General features: G+C 35.2%; 2 pseudogenes across 2 annotated transcripts in view; one reads left to right on the forward strand and one right to left on the reverse strand.

Moving 5' to 3' along the window:
• Window positions 1-21702, forward strand: part of LOC309806720 (olfactory receptor 13F1-like) — a 74218-nt pseudogene extending 52516 nt beyond the window's left edge. The window contains exons 2-3 of the transcript in view: window positions 13003-13764; window positions 21342-21702. The product of the transcript in view is annotated as an olfactory receptor 13F1-like (transcript). The remainder of the gene's footprint in view (window positions 1-13002; window positions 13765-21341) is intronic.
• Window positions 21703-25405: 3703 nt separating this feature from the next.
• On the reverse strand, window positions 25406-26526 carry LOC309817466 (olfactory receptor 13C7-like; annotated as a pseudogene). Its single transcript has one exon. The product of its transcript is annotated as an olfactory receptor 13C7-like (transcript).
• Between the last annotated feature and the right edge of the window lie 202 nt (window positions 26527-26728).

Here is a 26728-nt window from a genome sequence, read left to right on the forward strand (position 1 = left end):
CAGGGTTTTGGGCATTGGAGGATAAAAGAAAGATAGCCCCAAATTGAGATAATCTCTATTGTCTGAAGAGTGTAGCCATTGTATTGGTGCCAAAGTGAGAAATGGAAACCCCATTTCCATTGAAGGAATTTAGTCAGATATGTCAATAGAAGAAAGCACTCCTTTCTTCTAGCCCTTTGAGGAGTCAATGAGAGTTGAAATATAGAACACACATCTAGAGTAAAAGACTATAACTACGTCTAAATTGTAAAAGTAAGCCCTTAATATTTTCCTTTCTTGCTAACAGGTAATTACTATTTCCTCGTAATATTAAATAAGTTAATTCATGCTCAGCACTAAATAGTGCCTAGAACACCCTAAATATCCAATAAACATTGGTGATTTTTTATTAATGCTCAGTGTACTTTAATAGATCATAAAGCTTTGAGTAGACACAAGATTTTCATCCTTACTTTTTTACAGAGTAATTTTGATGCTATTAAACTACTGTCTCTCAGCTTCAAATTTGCTTTTCTTTGTAAGTTAGGGTTGAGACATTGAAAACCACATTTCTTCTTTGCTAGCCAGCTTCTGTTAAATTCTTCCCAAAGAGTTGCTAGCAAGAGAATGGAACGTTGGATGAGGATTAAGGGATTTGACCCTCCCTATTAGCTTTCTGTTCATGTCAGCATTACCCCAGCTATGGTTCTTCACCACAACAATGGCAAATCCTTAGCTGCTTCCAGTATTGGTTTCAGTTTTTATTTCTTCTTTTCTATAAGCCAAAACCAGTAGCCTACCAGCGCCACCTCCTCAGAGGTTTTAATCTGTCACTCAGCTTTTACTTCTGGTAAATAAATAGCCCTGCTAAGTCTTTACTTTGTCTTGAGGTATCTTTAAAAACCATAAAATATGCAATTCTCTGCTTGAGAAATGTAGTGAATCAGATGGAGCACAGCAATAGATTTGGTCAGATTGTCATTTCCATACACAATTAAATAACAGGTATTGGGCAAGGGATTTGCATTTCCTTTACAGTTCCCTCCTTGTGTCTAAATGTAGGTTATGGAAACCTCTTTAGTATGCTCTAAAATGACAAATAATGATTATCATATGACTGTATGAAAAGAAAACATTGAGTAGTTCACCAAATCCTGAAATACATGTGAGAAGGGATAAACTTAGGACCTTGAGAGAAAGAAAAAAAAAAAAAAACTCTTTTCTTTTACCAACACATACCTAGCACCCACCTAAATTCCATACCTGGCACCAGAGTATGCTATTTCTATAAATTTGTTGAATTAATGCATAAATAAATGAATGGGAGAAATAACTTCAGAAAGGTACATAGTTTCCAAAACAATTCACCAAGATCGTATTATTGAATGCTCATGAAAATTCTTCAAGGAGCTACTATTTCCCCAACTTTACAGAATACCTGATTCCAGAAAGGTAGAATATCTGAAGCCACAATCAGGATGTGGAAAGTTTTTCATTTGAATAAAATGATTAACAAACTTTAACAACCCAACTATTATGGGATACACATTATCCTAAATCACATGTGGAACACGTATAAAAATTGATATTTTTTTTTCTTGTGGTACACGGTCCTCTCACTGCTGTGGCCTCTCCCGTTGCACATGCAGGCTCAGAGGCCATGGCTCACGGGCCCAGCCACTCCGCAGCATGTGGGATCCTCCCAGACCGGGGCACAAACCCGTGTCCCCTGCATCGGCAGGCGGACTCTCAACCACTGCGCCATCAGGGAAGCCCAAAAATTGATATTTTGTTAGGCTGAGAGCAAGAATCAGCAAATTTCAGTGAAATTATATTATACAGTCCATATTCTCTCAATTAAATTAAAAGTAATTAATTAATTAAAAAGCTCCATTGACTGAGATAATTAAAACACACTTCTAAATGATTAATGAGTAGCACTGAAATTCAAAATATTTAACAATGTCTATGGAAAGTGCTCCATTAAATCAGAATGAATGCCTACCATAAATAATCAGTGTGGCCATAGTAATGTGCCAGCTAAATTTTAGCTTTGCTTATAGATCAGAGAAAAAATTACAACCAAAAACTTAAAACCTCATAAAACCAGACCTGAGCTTATACCCACTGGTATAACTGTACTAGTTGTTTATAATTAGTATCCATTCTGATTAATTGGTAGCTGTTCCACAGTCTTTGTAAAATATTTTCAATATCAACCTTGCTAAGAAATGAAATATAATTAAACACTGCAATTAAAATTCACTAGATACAGAAAAGAAAACAGTTTTTTGAGGGAGATGTTCCTACTAGAATTCGTTTAGGAAACTTGGCTTCATAAGGAAGAGAGAAGGAAGAAAACAAAAAGGAAGATAGAGATAAGGAACTATCTAGAGAATTTGAATAAGATGCCAATATGCAAGGTATTGTGCTATATATCACATCTTATTACTTCCTACTAAATCTTCACAGTAATCTTAAAAGGTATATCTCCTTGCTCTTAATTTATAGGTGAAGAGATTAAGATTCATAGAAGTTAAGATCATACAGGTTCTAAGTGGGAAAGCTAGTTTTCAAACCATGGTCTTTACTATAGAGACATATTATTTCCTCTATTGCCTACTAGTCAGAAGAAAATATTCTGAAGCCCAGTTGTATCTAAATCAGAAGAATTAATCTAAACATATTAGAGGGCAAGAAAGTTAAAATATTCTAAATGGATTTAACCTTGTAATTTCTCCAAAGCAGTTAACTGGATATATAGGTGATTTCAGGAGACAATGATGACCAAGTCCTCAGTGATTATGGCAAAGGCCATGAAAAAAGAGTGGATAATACTTGACTTTGTCTTGAGCCCAGTATAGCATCATGCTCATGGGAAACTCGCTGATACCCTTGTACTTACAAGTAACAGACAGTAATCACCAGGAACAAAGTGTTTTAAATAACCAGAAAACTGCTGAATAAACGTAGGGTCATGGGTTTTCAGTGTGATGCACTTTAAGGAAGGGGAATTTTTAGGGTGTGAGAATTTTTAGTTTATCAAGGGAGGCAGAAAACATTACTGGTTATGAGACTGCATGTGCAGCCAAACTTTTTAGATTGGAATCTCATGTCCATATCTACCTTACCAATCTATAGCCTATGCAAGTAATTTAACTTCTCTGAACCTCAGCTTTCTCATGTGTTGTGAAGATTAAATATACTAGCTCGTTTATCCACATTTTACAGCACTTCTCTCACTCTAGAGAAAGAGTCTTAGTTTTAAAAAATCAAGGAACTGGAGGAATAGCAAGAGTGCAACTATAACCAGGTTTTTTTGTGATGATAGTAGATCACCAGGTTGATAGTATCTAGCTAGTATATGAAGATACAAATTTAAACACTACAGATGGGCATTCAATGTGAGGCTGCAGACAGTGAAATTTTTGATGTGGATATTATAGGTAATATATATGCAGTATATACGAAAAGCTGAACAACCATTACTAACTGCACCCAATTTTTTAGGGAAGAAAGAAGTAGAACCACTAAAAGCAGAGGCAAGTAGCCATTCAAAAGGTAGAAAGAGAGGCATGGTTCTGTAGAGTCACCAGCATCACAAAAGGGAGAGCCTTATGATGCCTAAAAGGGAATATCCAAACTCTAAGAAAGGAAATTAGAGATAAATGGCAAATAAACAAAGAATGGTAAGTAAATAACAACAATAATAAAATAATAAATGAAATTTTAATAATAAATAAAAATAGTAATAAAGGTGTGCAACCTAATCAGCATTCCTTTTTGGAAAATACAGAGGAACAAACCACCTAGATATGTAAGCATCTATTACAGAAAGTTTAATACATAGATGCCCAAGGTTTCATAGCTACATGGTAGATATCCATGAGAGGACCCACTGAGAGAATTATTTTTATGAAATATAATGCAAATGTGAGCAAGGGCACTAGGGTTGATCAAACCACTTTATCTTTGCTTTGTTCCAATTTGCAAGTAGCTTTAGAGGACTCAAATTTGAAAGTCTCAAATAAATATATCATTTTAAACATTACCTATCACTCATCACAACTAAAAATTGATCAATAACTGTCCCTCTGGCATTCAACACACACATCTGCAGTGGGAAGGGAACTGGGCCATGCTGACCTGCCAACTCCTATATTCCTGCCATACCCTGTACTTCACTCACCCCTACTCTACCCAAAGCCTCAGGAGAAGTAGAATGTGCTACCTCAGCCCTGGATGCAAATGAAACACCCAAATATGAGCATGGGAGGGACAGCTCTAACCCTTGAAAATATGAGCACTGCTTCTTGTAAATAGTTTTTCACTTTGTTTTATAAGAACCTGTGCAGCACGTGAAAGCAGAGAGCATGTGGTCGTATTGCAGCAGCATCTTCTCTCATCTTGAGATAAATTTCACTGTCTACAAGATAGCCCTCACAAGATATCCAGTAATGGCCATTTCCCAGTTTAGTATGAATGTGAAACCGGGCTCTGACAAGGGATGATATTAAAAAAAATATTTGACAAGTAAGGCATAGGCAACAATGAATCAGAATAGAAACCCAGCTGGGATGACATATTAGGTGATAAGCAGAGTAATGGTGTTATCTGTATCACATTTTAAGAAGATCCACCATACCATTGTCTGGGAATATATTGAAGGAAGGCAAGAGTGAAAGCTGAGAGACCAGTTAGGAAGTTGTTGCAGAAATGCCACTTCACTCAGGAGCTCGTGGCTTATCAGAGCTATACATTACTCATTTTTGTTTCTCCCACAGCTTTTTGGTCTGCCAATGTACCTGCTGAGGTAAACTGACTTAAATATACTTATCAAGAAAAATAAGCCCCTCTAATTTTGATGGAATTACCTTAAATGACTTCACAAAATTTTGTGTAATTAAATTCAATAAGTTATATAGTTCTATCTTATACAAGCAATTCATATTTTTCCCAATTCATCAAGGAATAGATTCCATTTTTTGGCAGTAGTGATTCATTTTGATACTCTTTCTATTGATTTTTATAGCTTACTGAAACAGGATGATTATATGTCTGTTTTATTTACCCAAACCAATTGAAAGTGATTATTTATAACATCAACAGTAGGCAAACTATACTCAGACTCACTGACCAGTAATCAAATATAATAATGTCAACTGTCTTTTATGGAATGCCTATTAAATATGAAGAATCATAAGTACTCTATCACATACCAACCCTACAAGGTAGTTATAATACTCATTCTACAACTTAAATACCTTATTCAAGATCACCAATCTACAGGTCAGGAAACTGGGATCTAGTGTATCTAACTCCATAGCCATTCTCTTTTTATAATTAAAAGATGCATATATATATCATACGTACAATTAGAATAGCAAACACCCTTACTGAATACCCACTATGCATCCATAACTATGTTAAATTCTTCATATGTACTGCCTCATTAATTCTCAGAATAACAATATCATCAGGTATTTTTAAGTTCCTCATTTTAGAGACATTGAAACTGAGGCTTAGAGAGGTACAGTGACCTCACTGAGGTCATAGAGAGAGTGCCTGACAAAGCTGAACTGTTTAACTCCAGAATCCAATGTTCTCAACCATCTCACTCTTCTGCCTCTTAAATGACAGAAAATGCTTTACTCCAGTAGAATCAGGCAAAACCAGTAACCAGAAGTATAATGCATAGGTGAGGTCCTATTTATCACAGAGAATCTCACAACCCTAAAATATTCTCTTCAGCAATACATGTTCTTAAATATTTTAACAAAACACATGGGGAATGCCTGAAAGAACTAAAATATTGTAGTTTGGTACAAGAAAGACTCAGAAACAGCAATCTGGAAGTACTCAAAAAGCTGTCATGAAAAAGGAGCATATACTTATTCTTGTTCCACAAGGAAAGGTGAGAGTTGCATACAGAGAGTTATATATATAGTTAAATGTAAAGAACTTTCTAATAATGAGAGTTGTCCAAAACTAACCTGAGTGCCCTCATAAAGTGCTCTAACCATCACTGGATTGGGGGGCAGAAGTAAAATGAACATCAAACACACTATAGGTGTGTTTCTGTAATCTCCTAAGGGTTAGAACTAGATTAATTTTAAGATGATTTCCAAATCTGAGATGCAATCATTTAGAATTTGACTATTCCACTAGTATGATTGTATAAGAGTATGTATTCAATTATCTTTACCTTGATTGAGATTATTCCAAAATAAATGAAATATAGCATTCCCCTTAAAGAATAAATTAGGATTGTCATTGCAGCATTGTTTACATTAAAAAAAAATGAAAGCAAGGTAGATGTCCATTATTTGAAAACAGATTAAATAAATCTTGAAACATGAATATAATATAACACTATGGGTTGGTCAAAAAGTTCATTTGGGTTTTTCCATAACATCTTCTGTAATATACAGGCATTATAATCATGTTCCCTGATTATTTGATGATATGTGAAAAAATGCTTATGATTTAATGTTAAATGTAAGAGGGTGTAAATTAGATAAACATAGAAATTTTATGACCTATAATATAATGCTTCCCATGTTTATCTTTAAAATTTTTGAAACTGTCTTTTTCTATCAACTATGTCCAAGTTCATCCCAATGTTGATCATAGTGCCTGCCCAATAACAGGTGCTCAAAAAATACTTGGTAAATGAAAAATGGGAAAAGAGCATGACATATTTTTAATAAAGTATTTTGGAGAGATTAGTTAATATTTTTAAAATATCAATCTGTTCCATGCATTAGACATAAAACAACATTGTTATGGTAAAACAAAACCAAATATAACCAGAGGAGAAAATTTCATTCATATTTTTCAGGGATAATATGACAATCTTAATGAAATTTTAAATAGCATGTCAAAAATAAGAAGGAAAACCACAAATTGGAAATTTGCAGAAAATTTTAAAAATGTTACTCTATTAAGAGTTCATACAAATTAAGAGGAAAACTATCAAAATACCAAGAGATAGTTAAGCAAAGAGTACAGATGCATAATAAAAGGGAAAATATAATAAATGAACATAAAGGAAATAGTCAATCTAACTACCAATCATAGGAATAAAAAGGAAAACAAAGTAATGTTTTATACAAATAGAAAAGAATAAACACCTTCTCTTGTTCTAGAAAATATATTAAAAATGGTGTGTGCAAATACCACAGTAGCAGGGTGATAAAATGTTAAAGTTTGGAAAAATAATTTTTCATATGTATGAAGAATTCTCTCAATTCATATCTTTCCATTCTATAATCCCATCTCTAGAGATTAAGTTATTTCCAGTAGAAGGAAAAGCAGATTAGATTGCCTGATACACAGATAGCAATGGTCATTATAACAAAATCTCAAAATATTAAAAACAAATTAAATTTTCGAACAATATTAAAATTAAAGTCTTGATTATTCTTCAAATGTTAAAAAGGAATGTAAAAAAGACTGAAAAGTCACAGAAAATTATTGATTTAAAATGGAAAATTCTAATTAAAATTTATCCATACTGGTATAAAGAAAAATCATTTGTGTGTGGTTGAGAATTAACAAAAATATGGATGACAAAAATAGTTTAAAGAGGTAGAATGACTTATTTAGGATTTTATTAGGATTGAACTAGTATTATTTGTGGAATAAGAAGAAAAACAAATTCTTGGGGAGAGTTTAACTTTTTTGAGAACTATTGGACATATTCTGATTTAAGCCCCAATATATGTTGAGGTCATCAAATAGTTCAAGGATTATTCCAAGAAATGTATGGCTGGGTAAGGTTTTTGTTAACTCGGGATAACTGGGTTTTTGGAACAAGCAGAAGTAGGGAACTTTATCTCTAGAGACTCCTAAGTTTCTGACTCACAACCTTAGGGACTAAAGAAGTTTATAAAAATCAGTGCTAAATTAGCTTCCAAAAGAAGCTGAGTCTCTTGAGTAAGTGTTAACTTTAAGACAAATCTTGGGAAACTAGAGTTGCATCATTGATCTTCTTTTAATATCTTTTATTTCCCTCATGCCTCTTAAGAATATTCATGTACAGACAAATTGCCTGATTGTGGCTGTTCTTTCTCACATTTCTTTTTAGGAAGGAGCAACAGTTTTTCAAGTTGAGAATCTTCTGGTCTTATTTGAAAAATGCAAATGAAATTCAAATTCTTGGGAATTTTTTCTATTACTTAATAGAATGGAATGGTGTGAATGACTTTAAATGACTTTAAAACTCAGTCAGGAGGTAAGATGGAGAGAGAAGTTTTTATTTAAATTATGTCACAAGAAAAACATCTTATCAATAAATATAAAAACTTTTGAGTTAAGGTGACCATTGCTAGTGAGATTATGAAAATACATATATATATTTATATATGTGTAAAGGAAAAAAAAGATAAAAACCCAGGCAACATCTCCAAGACCAGGATACCACTTAATTTTTTTAAATCCCAAAATATTCCATGGAAGAGACTAGTGAGGAAAAGAAAGCTGTTTGCAATGCAACAGACCCTTATAAATAACAGGCTAATGGCTACTATATTCGAGTATTGAGAAGTATCAAGTTCACTAAAATCTTAAGAAAAAAGTATCTGGAGAAAAAGCCCCTGGTGATTTATACATTATTCACACATAAACTATGCTCAGTAAGAGAGTGAGGATACATTAGATAAACATGTTTATGGTAAAAATAGGATTAGAAACAAAAAGTATGTAACAGAGGGCAGAATTAATTATGAGTGTTAGTCTGAGCCCTAGAAGGCCAAAGCAAAAGAAAATATATTAAAAATTTTTGAGCTCTCATTTATATAACTAATCAAATTCCACAATCTAGATCTTAATTCTCTACACTAAATCTGAAAGAAATTTTGGGCATGTTTTTCATTTGAATTCATTATTGGGATAATGTTTTCATAAGTGGAAGTCAATGAATGTCTTCAATGTTTTCAAAAGAGGCAAATACATATTTAATGTGTATTAAATTATCATATGGGTCATTGAGTGCATCATATTAAATTGTGATTTTTATTTAAAAATTTATAAACAAGTAAACATTGTGACTTAGTGGTAAAAATGGGGGCTTGGGGATCATAAGGATAAGGGTTCAAATAATAGTTCTGGTATTTACCAACTATAAGATATTGAAAGTTGTACTTGACCTTTAAAATCTCAAAATAAATTCTTCATTGTTAAAAAATTCATAATAATACTTGGATTATTCTGAAAGTTAAATGATAAAAATTACATGAAGTGCCTAATACAGACTAGGACCTCACATGTTTTCACTTACTCTTCTATTTGTGAGCTAAAATAATACATCTTTCCTTGTGGTATATTAATTGAAGATTACAGTTTATAAAATCTATAAGTTGAGAGTTGGCAAATCCATTTATCTTGGCAAAATATCAATTGTCTTAACTGATCTTTTTAGAAGAACTGGACAGGATAACAAAATTATTTCCTCTAGTGAGAATTTAGAGTAGAAATGGTTATCTGTTTTTCACTGAAAAATCTTAGTACTTTAAATATTAGATTTTTAAGTAGCCGAGTCAATAAAACAAAGCAAAAAAAATTCTAGAAAGTTAGAGGCTTTCTAGAAAATTACACAGCTTGACTTCTGGCTTGGATAAAAAAAAGTCACAGACTTTCCTTTAGGTCTGTTACAACACTAAAATGGTGCCTGGATGAAGTCCCACAACACTGAACCACAGAGTGATTACTTCTAAAAGAACAGGAGTTGGGTGAGAGGGATTAGAGGACAGCTAGGATCCAGGCCAGTTCAGAGCCTTAACAAATAAGAATTTCACCTTCTACTGACAATTCTGTTCTAGGCACGAATGGTCTGCTATCTCTTTTGAGACTATACGATTAAGTTAAGAACTCAAGTTCTTTATCTTGGTTTACCTCCTAAAAACAATAAACACTGTTAACCTGCAAGATTTTCAGAGTAGGGATTATAATTGCTCTAGGTCTACCAGAAATAGGGGGTTCCTATGCATAACTGGACAAGGCACACCAGTACAACTCAGTACAACTCAACGTGTAGTCTCTAGACACCTAAGACAATCACTGCACTGTTTGAATTGTTTTAGCATTTTTTTGCTCTGCATTAATTTTCCTAACATTATTGGACACCTGCTTCAACGTTTTTTTAAATTATATTTTCCTTTCTGCATATTTATTTTAGAAGTTTGAGTAATTCAGAAAAGTAGAAAAAAGGTCCCTAAAATAACCATTAATGTTTTGGATATTTCTTTCCAGTCTTTCTGTTCTGTCTAGGTTATCTTGGTTTAGATTTTTGTTTTGCAAACAATGTTATAACTGTTTTGTTTCTGTTTTCACTTAATCATTTTAAATAATTTAAGTTATCATTTTTGGGTTAGTATAAATTTCTCACAAATATCATATTAATAGATGCATAATGGCCCACCAAATGAATGTACTATAATTATTTAACAATTCTCCTAGCATTAGACAAGAATGAAAAACTCTTTTATTTATTTATTTATTTTTTCCTTTTGCGGTATGCGGGCCTCTCACTGTTGTGGCCTCTCCCGTTGCGGAGCACAGGCTCCGGATGCGCAGGCCCAGCGGCCGTGGCTCACGGGCCCAGCCGCTCCGCGGCATATGGGATCCTCCCAGACCGGGGCACGAACCCGTATCCCCTGCATCGGCAGGCGGACTCTCAACCACTGCGCCACCAGGGAGGCCCAAAAACTCTTTTAAAAGATAACTTCCATTAACGCTAAGGATCTAGTAAAAATGGAATTACCCAATATACAGATACCATGGAAAGCGATTTTATTAGAAACTAGCAAAAATCTTTTAAAAACCTTCATTCCCTTGTTCCCAGATTCTGGGAATCCATTTAGGGAAGTAAAGCTAAATGGGGAAAACATTTCAGGCACAATGCAATTCAACAGAGTGTTTGTTGACTGCTTCTTAAAAGGTACACTAGCATAGCAAGAGTAATGAAAATGAAAACAATTCCCTCTCTACTACCCATTTTCCTCCCCGCCCCGCCATTTGAAAGCGTTACAGCAGATTGGTAGTATCTCTTTAAAAAGTTTGCAAGTGAAATTTTTTGCAGCAACTATCTAAGGGCTGTTAGGATACCAAGTGTACACCATAATTATTTTCTATAAGTAATTTCCAAAGAGAAATCAGCTTTTAGAAGATGTTCCTAGAAAAGAAAAGAGAGGGCATTTGACCTGATTCACATCTTTCCTCTCAGAACTTCAGTACATACAGACCCCAGATGACTGAAGTTTCTTTAAAGCCTCTATCAGAATTTTATTCCCAGAGAAAGAGTAGGTTGATATGTGCAACTACAGTCAATCAAATTCCAATCTTAATACCAAGTAAAAGTATATCCCAGCCTACCCAACACTCCCTACCTTCTTTGAAATGTATACCTACAAATTAGGGTACAGCTTGAATTGGATGAGAGTCCTCCTTTCCATAGCCAATAGATATATAAATATTCTATTATGCTGATTGAATTATCTCACCATTGTAAACTGGAGTTTTCACAGAAAGCAGCATAACCTGTTGGCAAATGACTATCACAGAGAGAAATGGCCAATCCTATACCAGAAACATAGCTACTGTTTTAAAACCCTAAGTAGAAACCCATCCATTGGATCAATTTTTTTCCTCTAGGGATATTTTTTAAGCTAGATAGAATATTTTGAGGATGAAGAGGTGTTTTCAAAATTATGCTCTTTTACTTTATTATAAAGAAGAAGGTCATCTACTAATATCTACTCTTTAAATATTTTCATATTAAAATCATTTTCTCCATACGCTATGGCACACAACTCAGATCTTGAACCGATATCAAATTCCTTTCTTGGAGAATATTAAGTCTAATTGCAAATTCAGCAAATGGAGAGGAATGACTTTCATATGGACAGATAAAAGGCCAAATCTTCTGTGTGTAATTTGGTTGTTTGTATTTCTAAAATCTAAAGAACCCAAAGCTAATTGCAATATACGCTTACACAGAAGTCTCACCTCGAAATCTCACCAAAATGTTTAGTTTTGCATTGTTTGCTACTCAATTACAATCCTACATACAACTGAAACACCAATGGCATGCTCCAATGGTATCAGAGAGAGATGGTCTAAAAGGCCTTGCTATTCATGTGCTTATAGACAAGTAGCATCAGCAGCATCTGGAGACATGTTAATAAATTCAGATCTTAGAACTCACTTCAGAACCACTGAATGAGAATCTTTTTCAAAGATTTCCCATGTGACTCATCTGTATACTAAAATTTGGAAACACTCCCCTAGATGGGTGGTTCTCTTCCAAAGTTGCACAATAGAAACATCTGGAGAGCATTATTTTAAAAGATGCCTTATTCCCACTCCTTGGAAAACTTGCATAATTTTGGGAGGGCAATAACCATGCAAATAAAAAAGGGGGGATATAAATCAGAAAATGTAGATTTGAATAGTAGTTTGTCCACTTATTGTGTTTTAAAATACTTTTACTTCTATTAACTTTATTTTCCTCAAAGAATTATAGTGATGATAAAATAAGTAATATGTGTGAGCTTATTCATAAATTGTAAAACCCTAAACCAATGGTATTGTTAATGACTGGCATGGTATAAAATCAAATATCTCCAAAATAATGATATTCAAAGTAAGTCTGTGGGTCAACTGAATCAGAAATAACAAATGTTTATTAAAATGCAAATAGTTCTTCCCTGACTCAGAACTTGTGCATCACAATCTCAGGATATAGAATACAGGAGTCTGTATTTTTAATAAACTACCAATGTAATTATTGAATGTCTTCTATCCCTAACTTATGAGCTAGAAGAGGAATTTGAAAAGCTAAACTCAGTTGTAAACCCACTCCAGCTAGTACTGACACACTTGTTGCCCTACCTCCAATTATCTCTTACTTTGTATGATAATACTACATAGACTCCTTAAACCCACATCTCTTCTGGATTACTCCAGGTATGAAAAAGTAAAATGGAAAGGACCAATTGGACAGAGATTGAGTTCATTCTACAGGGACTTTCTGAGCACCCAAGAGCCGAAAAGCTCCTTTTTGTGATGTGCTTGGTGAGGTACCTGGTAATCCTCCTGGGGAACAGCACCTTGATCATCCTCACTCTCCTGGATTCCTGCCTTCACACCCCTATGTACTTCTTCCTTGGTATCTTTCCTCCCTTGACATTTGGTACACATCCTCCTTTATCCCCTCATCGCTGATACACTTTCTATCAGAGAAAAAAACCATCTCCTTCACTAGATGTGTTGTTCAGATGTCTGTCTCTTACACTATGGGTCTACAGAGTGTGTGCTCCTAGCAGTGATGGCATATAACTATTATGTAGGCATCTGCATCCCTTTGAGATACACCATCATCATGAGCAAGGCACTTTGTATTCAGATGGCAGCTCTCTCCTAGGGATTGGGCTTTCTCAACTCATTGACAGAAACAATTCTGGCAATACGGTTGCCCTTCTGTGGAAAAAATGTCATCAATCATTTTGTTTTTGAAATATTGGCTTTTGTCAAGCTGGCTTGCACAGATATTTCCTTGAATGTGATTACTAAAATGTTGAGCGATGTAATATTTTTGTTTGCTCCATTACTGTTGGTATCTCCTACATTTTCATCCTTTCTACTGTACTAAGAATCAGTTCAGCTGGGGGAAGAAAAAAGGCTTTTTCCACCTGCTCAGCCCACATAACAGTGGTGACTGTGTTTTATGGGTCAATCCTCTTAATGTATATGAAGCCAAATTCCAAAGACTCTGCCTTTGACAAACTGATTGCCCTGTTCTATGGAGTAGTCACACTCATGCTCAATCCTATCAAGCTCAATGACTGAGGAATACAGAGGTGCATGGAGCTATGAGAAAATTGGCAGCTAGACTGGTTCTGGAGGAAAGGATGAGGAACTTACATCTTTGAGTTTATGCACAAAATAAGCTCTTATATTGGAGGCAAAGTTTTTAATATAAAAAGAACAAAGGAAATAAAGGTTATATGGAAACTCACAGAATTTAAGAGTTGGTACCACAATGTCCATTGCAGCACTATTTACAATAGCCAGGACATGGAAGCAACCTAAGTGTCCATCGACAGAGGAATGGATAAAGAAGATGTGGCACATATATACAATGGAATATTACTCAGCCATAAAAAGAAACGAAATTTAGTTATTTGTAGTGAGGTGGATGGACCTACAGTGTATCATACAGAGTGAAGTCAGAAAAACAAATACCATATACTAACACATATATATAGAATCTAAAAAAAAAAAAAAAGGTTCTGAAGAACCTAGGTGCAGGACAGGAATAAAGACGCAGATGTAGAGAATGGACTTGAGGACACAGGGAGGGGGAAGGGGAAGCTGTGACAAAGTGAGAGAGTGGCATGGATATATATACACTACCAAATGTAAAATAGCTAGTGGGAAGCAGCCACATAGCACAGGGAGATCAGCTCGGTGCTTTGTGACCATCTAGAGGGGTGGGATAGGGAAGGTGGGAGGGAGACACAAGAGGGAGAGGATATGGGGATATATGTATACGTATAGCTGACTCACTTGGTTATACAGCAGAAACTAACACATCATTGTAAAGCAATTATACTCCAATAAAGATGTTTTAAAAAAAGATAAGAGTTGGAAAGAAATTTCAAGGTAATAATCTAACTTTATCTTTTATGAAAATAAATTATAAAAACGTAGGGACAACTAGTCTAAGAAGTGACAGTAAACTTTTAGAAAGAAGAAAAATACTGAAATTAAGTTTTTCCAAAAAAATCCAGTGCTCATGTCTACTTAACAAGTAAAACGTATATTTTTCACTCCCCTTTTTGAGAGAACTATTTGAGTTCACGTTTTTTCTATTTATTATTGGTTTGTGTCTTACCCAACAACTTGATCTGGCCCCAACCTAATTTTGCTGGTACATATTTTTCCTTCTTCTATCCGTCCCCATGTATCTCCCACCCCCTTTGCACACACTCTGCTGCATTCACTATGTAGTTATCCAAATATATCATGTTCTTTCACACTTAAGGACAATGGTATATGTCACTTCATCCCCATTATATTTCTCCTATGGTGGCATCTTAGCCACCTAATCAAAGACAATTAAGTGTTATATTTTCTGGAATATCCTTTTCAGAATTTGGACCTAGAGCATATTATGCTCAGTGAAATGAGTCAGGCAGAGAAAGAAAAATACTCTATGTTACCACTTCTATGTGGAGTCTCAAAAATAAAACAAATGAATGTATGTACCAAAACAGAACAGACTCACAGATATAGAGAACAAACTAGTGGTCACCAGTGAGGAGAGAGAAGTGGGGAGGAGCAAGATAAGGGATATGGGATTAAGAGACACAAACTACTATGTATAAAATAAATAAGTAACAGGATACATTATGCAGAAGAGGGAAATATATCCATTATTATGTATAACTTTAAATGGAGTATAATCTAAAAAATATTGAATCACAATGTTGTACACCTGAAACTAATAAATATTGTAAACCAACTATACTTCAATAAAAAATAAGGAGATAAGGATGTACTTGCATCCTTCACCCATGTGTTATAAGGATTTGCATGTACATGTATTCTGAGAGGTGGGAGTACTTAAGGACAGTGGTTCTACAATTAATCTCTTCTTATGACCTATAACTCCCCTCTAAAATGTATTTTTATTTATTTTTTTAATTTAATTTTATTTTTTTCAGATATACGTATACATGTATTTATTCGTTTTCAAATTCTTTTCCCAATTAGGCTGTTACAGAATACTGAACAGAGTTCCCTGTGCTATACAGTAGGTCCTTGTTGATTACTGATTTTAAATATAGCAGTGTATACATGAAGTCCCAAACTCCCTAACTATCCCTCCCCTGTACCCTTCCCCACTGGTAACCATAAGTTCGTTTTCTAAGTCTGTGAGTCAGTTTCTGTTTTGTAAATAAGTTCATTTGTATCTTTTTTTTAGATTCTGCATATAAGCAATATCATATGATATTTCTCTTTCTCTGACTTACTTCACTCACTATGACAATCTCTAGGTCCATCCATGTTGCTGCAAATGTCATTATTTCATTCTTTTTAATGGCTGAGTAATATTCCATTGTATATATGTACCATATTTCTTTATCCATTCTTCTGCCAATGGACATTCAGCTTGCTTCCATGTCTTGGCTATTGTAAACAGCGCTGCAGTGAACATTGGGGTCCATGACATGTTTTTCCAGACCATGTTTTTCTCCAGGTATATGCCCATGAGTGGAACTGCAGGATCATATGGTAGCTCTATTTATAGTTTCTTAAGGAATCTCCATACTGTCCTCCATAGTGGCTGCACCGAATTACAACCCCAGCAACAATGTAGAAGGGTTCCCTTCTCTCCACACCCTCTCCAGCATTTATTGATTGTGGATTTTTTTTTTACATCTTTATTGGAGTGTAATTGCTTTACAATGGTGTGTTAGTTTCTGCTTTATAACAAAGTGAATCAGTTATACATATACATACGTTCCCATATCTCTTCCCTCTTTTTTATACCCCAAAGATATATGCTTTTTTTACTCTGAGTCCCAGATTCACCTCCGTAATGCTAGGTGATAAATAAAGGCCCTCAAGTCCCAATTACCCAGTAAATGATGATTGAGAAGCAGTTTTATGCTGTAAGGTCACTTTGTCTACTGGAAAGAATATCCATTTTTTGGTATGAAGTTGAGATTTTTACTGACATGCAGATGTGCTTTAGTATTTCTATAAAAAGGTTCTACAAACAATAGAAAACTTCTAGCATGAAGTCGCAAGATGTTGAAAATATTACATCACAATGTATACGACTGCACCCTCCAGAGGCCCAGCCACAGAGAGGAGGAGGTGGCTATCAAGTTTGGAGGGAAACGGGCTTTGAGGTGGCGTGGCCTGCACTGTGGACAAGCAGAAGCTCAAAGCGCTACCCAGTGAGAGAGCCTGTGGCAAGTTTGTGCTGCAGAAACAGCCACACTGGCCTCCACTTCCTGTTTTCCCAGCTTCCACTGTTCCCAAACTTATCCCACCTGGGGGCCCACACCCACTAAAAGCTGTAGCTTCCGTCCACGCTGCTCCACTCAGGCCTCACTGAAACCCTTTTCTGAGTGGACCGGCTCGATGACAAGCCTCTGTCTTTGTGAAGAACATATGAACACACACTAGACATGATTTCTGTATGGATTAAGCCTGTCTTTGGCCAGCAGTGACCACAGGGCTAGGGTCCTTCATCCATATCCTCTCTGCTAACAGGTCCAGGTACTAGCTGTGTGACCTTGGGCAATTTAGTTATCTTCTGCATCTCAATATTCTCACCTATACCGTGGGGATTTTAATAGTCTCATTGTGGTGTTCTTGGGAGAAAACATTTTTAAATGCATATAAAGAATCTGGCATAAGGTAAATGCTGTTTTGGTTTCCTTCATCTTCCACTGACTTCATTTTTTTCAAGTTCTTCCACGTTTCTTTCCCCAGTTTTCACTCTTAAAAAAATACTTTTAAATTTTTATCAATCAAAACTGGTCAGTTATCTGGTTTCTTCTTACCCAACCAACATACAAATTTTCATCATACCTGATATGATATTGATGCCAAACTCTACTCACTTTGTAATGAAGAGTGTAATATCACTATAGCAAAGGCCAACGCCATATAAAACAAGGAACTCACAGGTTGACATTTTTTTTTAACGGCTATTTCAATTCATTTAGCTAAAAGTCAAATGAGTGTATGTGAGTGTGGGGGGTTGGGTCACAAATATTATGTCTAAAGTTACCACAGGAATTCATCAACAACAACAACAAAGTAATTAAAAGTTCTCAAAACAATTCCCCAAATATTCATGCACACATAACTATGAAAGTCAAAATTCTTTCCTGTTAGCTAAGGACTCATTGTTCCTCTTCATTTCCTTTTACACAAACCAAAATATGTATTCAAACAAGTAATAAAGTTTTCCAAATAGCACCCCCAGTGAGAGGCTCCAGGACAGGGACCATCTGTCTGTTCATGATTAGCGCTAGAAAAACATTTGTAGACCAAACCAAAGAAAACTGAATTGGCGCCATGAGATAAACTGTTACAGAATCGCAACTTTGGTGACACCAGCCTACTTTATGTTCTGGATAAGAGTGCAAATCTGCTGCCTATTTTTCCTCATTGGACCAATAAGAAATGACACCAGTAGACATGTAGGCACTTACACTGAATCACGGACCAGGAATCTATATTCTGGCTAAATAAAACTTTATTCCCAGTAACATAAATTCTTGACCTATATATCCATATTTTTTGGATATTCAAATTACTTCCAGTTTCAAATTACTCTTTGGGTCATATTTTTCATTTTTCTCCTTTTTCTCAGTATATCAAAGACAATATCATCTTAGAATTTTTTAAATTCCTATCCTCTATAGACTCTTCATAATAAGAAATATTCTATCACCAGTTCAATATTCAACTCAGTTCACTGAACTGATATCCCCTTGGATTTGTGTTATTAGTACGTTTTCAGCAATTGCCTTAAATGGAAGGTTGACTTGCCTCCTAGGTTGCAACACACAGCAGATTGTTGCACTGGTCTTCTATTTGCAGTCCACTGCACAAAATTTTCTACGGCGTTGATAAATTTCTGAAGGTGTTAACACTGAGGAGCCATAATGTCACAGGACTTTTCTGGAAAACACTGATAGCAAAGGTACTATTTCAAAATTGTTTTAAAAGCTTCTATTCATTAGAGCCAAATAAGATTGTTTACAAAGGGAGTATATTTTGGTTCTGCTAGTACAAAAGTAAGAGGAAAATGAATATTTGAGAATATGAAATATTTCATTTGCCCTTCAAGCCCAGGTGGAAACACTGCCCCATTGTGAAGACCCAGGAAATTCTCTAAAGAATCTTCTCTTGGCTCAGGAAGTCAATTTAAATATTTCTTCCTCTCAGGGACTCATGCAATTTTCTAAGCCATAACTTTAAATCGCTTCAGGGAAAAGATGTTAAAAACTTTTGAAAACTTCAAGAATAATGTCCTAAAGATTTAATTATATTAGATCCATTACTGTATTTCAAATAACCAATCAGAAGTCTTGAGAATGTGTTTTATCCCATTCTCAATCTATTATCATATATTTCTGGAATCCTTAATCCAAACATATTCTGATGGTTTTTGTCCAGACTCTTGTTTATCCTACTATGTCTTACTAATAATATAGCAGAAAGACCTCTTTTTGCCACATTAACTCTTAGTTATTAATAATAATAATAATAATAATAAATACACAAATTTCTAGGCATTCTTGTAAGAATTTTATATATATTATTATTTAATTCAAATTTGTTAATTTGTTAACAAATCAAATTTGTTAATTTGTTAATCAATGAATAAAGAGAAAAAGGGTTTTATTGTACAATATTTTCTAATAATTACTGCATTTGGCTCTGAAACTCAGAAACATATGCTATGTGAATATGAGTGGCATTTTGAAATTCACAAAAAATTCAGACGTTTGAAACCATGTAATGAAAACCTATAAGTCATCAAGCTATTCAGTTTTCTTATTGTAACTCTACAACTTAATTTGTAACTTAATCCCACTCCATACTATAAGCATCTCCAAAGAATTTACCTAAATATATAGATATACCCAGATTAACTGACATACAGTCACCACCTATCTAATTTACACAATTAGGAGGTAATGGTGTGTGTGTGTGTGTGTGTGTGTGTGTGTATTCCAGGTGCCCTCAGCCATTTTTTACTTCTGCAGGCAGTGCTCACCTTTCCTTGAACTGCTTCACCCAAATAGTGAATACAATTTGTTCACCACAAAAATCACTAACCTAGGTAAAACGAATTTTGACCAGAAGTCTGAAGATAATGGAGGAAAAAACCCAGCACTGGACAGGAAAGTAGTTAAAACTGGATGTCCAACATCACTGTTTCTGAAGTTGATTGACCTGATTACAAAGAATTGCTTTCTGAACATCTTAATAGGTCCTGTGGTTAAGCTTCCTTCCCAAGAACAGAGCTCTTTTAACCATTTCTTCTTTTCTTCTCTGCAAAACACAAGGGGTCCTCAAAATCCTATGTCCAACATTACTTAAGTGAAGCCCTCAAATAAGTCACATCAGAACAGTGTTTCAAGAAAATGGAAATATTCTTTTACTTTTTTGACAGAGAAATTTTAGTTACTATTTTTTAACCTATCTCATACCAGATATTTATTTTAAAATGCAAATCATTCTTCCCTGCCTCAGACTTTGTGTATCACAATCCCAGGAAATGGAATACAGAAGCCTGCATTTTTAATAAGTTATCAGAGTCACTCAGCTGTTTTATGCACTAGAAGAGGAATCCCATGAGCTGATCTCACTGCTATTAGCACTACTCCAGCTAGTGCTCATATACTTGTTAGACCTTCTACCTCAATTACCTCTGACTTGATGTAACATAGAACCGCTCATTTAACTCATGTGCTATTTCCTCTTTTGGATCCTTTAAAGAATGAAAAAGAAAAACGGAAAGGACCAATTGGACAACTGAAACTGAGTTCACTCTGAGAGACCTTTCTGAGGACCAAGGAATTGACAAAAATTTCTTTTTGTCATGTCTTTAGTGATGTGTCTGGTAATCCTCCTGGAGAACAGCACCTTAGTCATCTTAACCCTCCAAGAATCCCACCTCCACACACCATGGACACCATGGACTTCTTTTTTTGGTAGCCCCTCCTTGCTGGATATCTGGTACACATCCTCTTTTGTCCCCTCTTCCTATTATTTAAAAAAAAAAGTATCTCATTCGTAGCTTGTATTACCTAAATGTCTATCTCTTTATGTAATGGGGTCCACAGAGTGTGTGTTCCTGGCAGTGACGGCATATGGTTTCTACATGGCCATCAGTAAATTTCTAAGATAATTCATCATCATAAACTAGAAACTTTGTGTTTAGATGGAAGCTACCTCCTGGGGATTAAACTTTCGCAAAGGGTTGGCACAAAATGTACTCATATTATGAGTGCTCTTTTGTGGAAGAAATATCATTAATCATTTTTTGTGAAGTACTGACTTTAATAAAGCTGGTCTGCACAAATATTTTCTTGAATGAGAGTATAATACTGTTTGGCAATGTAATATTTTCATTTGCTCCATTACTGCTAATTTGTTTCCTATATTTTCATCATCTATGCTGTACTGAGAATCAATTCAGATGAAGGAAGAAAAAGGCCTCCTCCACCTGCTCAGCCCACATAACAGTGGTGACTGTGTTTTATGAGACAATCCTCTTTATGTACATAAAGCTAAATTCCAAAGACATGACTTTGAAGAAGCTGATTACCCTGTTCTATGGGGTAGTCACCCCCATGATCAATCCTATCATCTACAGCCTGAGGAACAAGGAAGTGCTATGAGAAAAATATTGAGTTAATACTGGCTCTGGAGAAAATGATAAGAAATTGACATCTTTGAGTTCATGCACAAAACAAGCTCACATATTTTAAGGCAAGGATTTTAAATATAAACAGAACAAAAGAAAGTCATACATAGAATCATAGAATTTCAGAGTTAGAAATTTCAACATCACAAGTCTAATTATATCACATTCTGAAAACAACTGTAATCTCATAAAAATGTAGGGTTAAGTAGTCTAAGAAAAATGCAAGTAAACTTATGAGGACAAGACAAAAATATATTTAAAACTAGGTCTTTCCAAGAAAATCCAACACATATATGTTTTCAGTACCCCTTATTTGAAATACCTTTGATATATTTATTTGCTTATTTTTTTTCCCCAGAGAACTCATCTGGCCCCAACCTACATTTTGAACTACATATTTCACCTTCTTGTTTCCTGCCCACATTGCCCCCATTCCTTAGCACATACTGTGCTACATTCACTGTGAAGTTATCCAATTATTTCATGTTCTTTCTCACCTAAGGACAATAACACACACTATTTCCTCTGCATTGGTACATTTCTCCTTCTCCAGTGAAATCTCGGCAATAACAAGAAATAGATCAAGTGTTACATCCTCTGTAATGCCTTCCAATACTCCTTTGAGTTAGTTACTCCCTCCTCTATGCCTCCCTGACCCTTACCTACTGCAGCAATTTTTCTTTTATGCTATAACCACTTGTTAGTTTCTGAAATCTTCCCAATGGCACCCTATTGCTCACTGTTCTCTGTATGAAGTCCAATGCCAAGTTAATTGAAAATAGTGTGAGGTCATTAACTGTTGAATTAATTAATTAAAATGGAAAAAATAGTAAAAAAAAATATAAGTCCAAGTATCTGAAATACCACACAGGAAAATAAGAGACATGGACTTTATATATTATTTCATCCCCCAAACCACAATTCCAAATACTTTTGTAAAATAGAACCTAATCTTTAAATGTAGGGGAAAACAAGGGAAGATAAAGGACTTAGAATATACTGAAGAGGTCATAAAAATGTTCCCTTTGAGTAACTAGTGAGTTGTAATACATGGTAGTGTTTCTTAAGATCTCAATGACCCTCTTATTTTATATTTCTGCTCAAATTCTGCACTATAAACTCAGGTTTTATTTTTAAGAACAGATTTTACATTAACTACACATATAAGCTGCTGATAAGAATGATGTCAAAATTCCTTGGAACATAAAGATTTTTTTATTGTTGTTTTGCCACAAAAGAAATTCAGTTTGCAGCACAAATGGAAAGATTTCCCCGATTCAAAATCAAAATTCAGAATCAAGATTGTAATCCTCCTTCACAGAAATGGAAGCATAACTAATAGACAACCTTTTTTTCACTTTTTAAGAATTCCTCACAGTTCTTCTTGTCCTCCTGAAATATCTCTTGATATTTAACTTATTCCTCAAATGTATCCTAAAAGTAATACAGGAAATAGAGATATACAGTGGGCTCAAGTGTTGGCCGCCATTTATGACCTATGTGATATTTATACGAGCCTAAATTTTCTCATCTACCTTACAAAATTATCTGGAGATAATCCTTAAGAGTAGGGAAAATGTCATATCCATAATGAATCCCCAGCCTATACCAAGCACATACACAGTGTTGAATAAATGAGAGAAGAAATCAACCCCAAATCAACACTATCTATCATTATTAATTAATGAAAACATTTTTTAAAATAGTATATATATGACACCTAGCACACCACATAGCATATATTATACATTAATTAAATAATACTGCCTCTTCCATCTACTGCCTTCCTCATTTGCTCTCTGGTTTTTGAAAACAAGGAAATTAAGCAAGGATTCCTGGGTGTCTGTATCTGAATGAGACAGTGAGGGACAATCATATTTTGCACTTTCTACCATTATTAATTAATTAAAAGGAACTTTAAAATAGCATATATAAGTCTCCTTATTTTTTTTTACCTAGTACACTTTATGTACACAGTATGCATTATTTAAATATTCCTTCTCATCCCATCACTTATCTTCCTCATTTGTTCTCTCAGTTTTGGACAATAAGGTAGTTAATCATGAATTCCTGGGCGGTTACATTTGAAAAAGGCACGAAAAGGAGGAAGTACTAGCAGGAAGTGATCAAAGAGGATGAGGTGGCTAAAGGAAGTAAACTCTGGAGTTCAGCCTTCATTTTACCTAATCAAGGAGGGAATGGACATGGGAAGACAAGGGGTAAATAGAGACGAAAAAGTCAGATAGAAAAAAGAAAAATAATAAAATGCAATGAGGCCTTCCTATGACCCAGCTGCTGGTAAAGCCTGGAAGTTCTCCTACACCCGTGGAATGTTGCCATTCATGTTACTTTCTTTTCCTTCTCTGTTGCCTCTATTAGTTAAAGTAAAACTTTAAATGAAAGGATCATGAAAGTTATTTGAGAAAACTTGTTCCATAACCAATCAGGATGGGAATTAAAACCCCAAGGAACTGGGTAGGTCTCAGTAATCTGAAACCTACGGGAAGGAAAACAAGATAAGGGCTAGTGGCTGGCCAAGAAACGTGAAACTGCCCTGGGAATTTATCAGCGAGAGGTATACCACTTAATCCTCCCCAGTGCCAGAGTGATCCTTCTAAAACACCAATCCAAAAGCATCAATCTCTTTCTTATAATGCTTACAGTATTCTATAGTCCACCTTAGTGGTTTTAAAACTTTTCCTAGCAACTTTTTTTTTCCAAATAAAATATTACGTGGAACCTCAGAGCATATAAAACAGAAAAGCAGAGCTAGCTAGAGGGTTAGGGATATCAGAGACCTGACTTATTGGAATGTCCTATTCTACCCATAGTCTTTCAGCACAATAAAGACCCAACATACTATGAATACAAACAAAGGATCCAGCTTAGAAGATAGTGGAGATGGAAAAGCTGTGAATATTCTTTACTATTTCGTCCCAAGTTCATGTCAGTCTATATTCCACAAGATTGTGTAACCTCTGGTCATGTTTTTGTTTTTGTTTCCATGTTGTTTAGTTGTTTTGGTATTGCCAATAGGTAGCATAATGCCTGAAACAAAACATATATTCAGTAGATACTGGTTGATTGAATAATTGAATTAAGGAAGAGATAACTCAGTGAATGAATGGAAAGCTCATATTTACAGGAAATTCATGTAACTGTAAAAATACTTAATCTGTGACACTCTAAACCCATATCACAATGTTCTCAGAGAAGTGGACAACCACATTCTCTAGAAACTGAGTAATTTTTATGTCACTTATCAGTAATCATCATTTTCATTCAAAGATGTCACTGCTCATCTGTTGAAACACAAGATAGACCAAATTCCCCCATCAGATGGGGCATCTGCACTAAGGCTCACATTGCCTCAGATACCTCTGCACAGAAGTATGCTTGCCAGATTGCAGCCAGAAGGATATCAGCCCTAGGAAAAGTAGCATCATTTTTTTCTACTCTTGCCTATAATGTATACATAGCCAAAAGTGGTCATCCCTCTCTAAGGTCAAACACTACCCTGTTATGAATTATTTAATGTTGAGTTTATATAGCACTCTGACACTTAACAAGGCACTTCCTACTTTACCTTCCTAAGAAAGATATGAGACTAGAAAACTGATGCAAATAGAGGATAAGAAGTTAAACTAGTTACAAGGTACTTCTGTTCATATAGATTACAGAACTCATCATTCCAGAGTTAAACTATAATAAATTCTGTGAAGGTGGGTGGTTTGGATGAGAATCCTTTTACACATAGATTTCTTTCCCTTTTTTTCTTTAAGCCAGTCATGAAGAATATAGGCCCCAGATTTCTCTCACATTTAGATGTTAGGAACAGAAAAATAAGTATTTCAAGAATTAATGATACTATCAACCCTTACATTTACTTTGGAACTCCAGGTGAGAACTAGTCCTGCATTCAGAGTAAATGAATTTATTTTTTAAAAAAAGCAACATTCACATTTCCTCTGACGAGCATTTCCGACAGAGTATATTCTTCAGAGCTGCCTTCACATCTTTCTTCCACAAACTATAGACAAGGGGGTTGAGCATAGAAGTCACGACACCATAGAAGAGAGAGATGATTTTGTCTGTGACTTGTACTTTGTTTGCACCAGAGAAGTCTTTAGTTTTGAGTTTTGCATAGATGAAGAGGATGGTTCCATAGAATATAATCACCACTGTGAGGTGGGCAGAGCAGGTGGAAAAGGCTTTGTGCCTTCCCTCTGCAGAAGGAATCCTCAGGATGGTGGAGAGAATGAAAACATAGGAAACAAAAATGAAAAGCACTGGAACCAGAAGAAAAATCATATTAGCAACAACCATGCTAATAACATTTATGGAAATATCAGCACAGGCCAATTTTAAGACAGCCAAGATTTCACAAGTAAAATGATTAATGACATTATCCCCACAGAAAGGAAGCCGCATGGCAAGAGACATATGCAACACAGAATTGACACCCCCTGCAATCCAGGACCCAGCAGCCATAGGCACATACAAATTCTTGCTCATAATGACAGGGTATCTCAGAGGGTTACAGATGGCCACATAGCAGTCAAATGCCATCATGCTTAGAAGGACACACTCTGTGGCTCCCATAGCAAAGGAGAGAAACATTTGCACTCCACACCCAGAGAAGGAAATGGTTTTCTTTGAAGCTAAGAACCTGCTGAGAAATAAGGGAATAGAAGAACTGGTGTAGCAAATATTCAAAAATGATAAGTTACTGAGGAAAAAGTACATGGGGGTGTGCAGGTGAGAGTCACAGACACAATGATGATGACTCCATTTCCCAGGAGGGTCACCAGGTACATAAATAGCACCAGCAAGAAATAAATGGCCTCAAGCTCTGGGTAGCCAGAAAGCCCCAGTAGGACAAATTCTGTAACAGAAGACTGATTGGTCTTTCCCATGTTAATATTTTCTTTCACCAAAAGGAATTCTGCAGCAGCCAGAATACATGTGCATCTGTTACTGCAGTGTTTGTAAGAGTTGTTTGCACCCTTAAGTGGCTTCCCTTATGGGTAATGTGGACCTATAATTGGATACACAGATAGCATAAGAACATGTTACAATCCTCTAAGCTAAGATCAGTTAGACTTTTAGAACACATGAAGGAGGCTTTAACTCCAAAAAAATATGCCCTTGTTAGAAAACAGATTCAGAACACATACAACTGGGTTAGAATTGTGTATCTCACTTACATTATGAATTTGAAATTATTGTGAATGCAATGTCACCATAACATTTTGACCAAACAATCCAAAACACAACTAA

This window comes from Mesoplodon mirus, assembly GCF_964341445.2.
Source record: "Mesoplodon mirus genome assembly, chromosome: 1".
In the NCBI taxonomy this organism is placed as follows: domain Eukaryota; kingdom Metazoa; phylum Chordata; class Mammalia; order Artiodactyla; family Ziphiidae; genus Mesoplodon; species Mesoplodon mirus.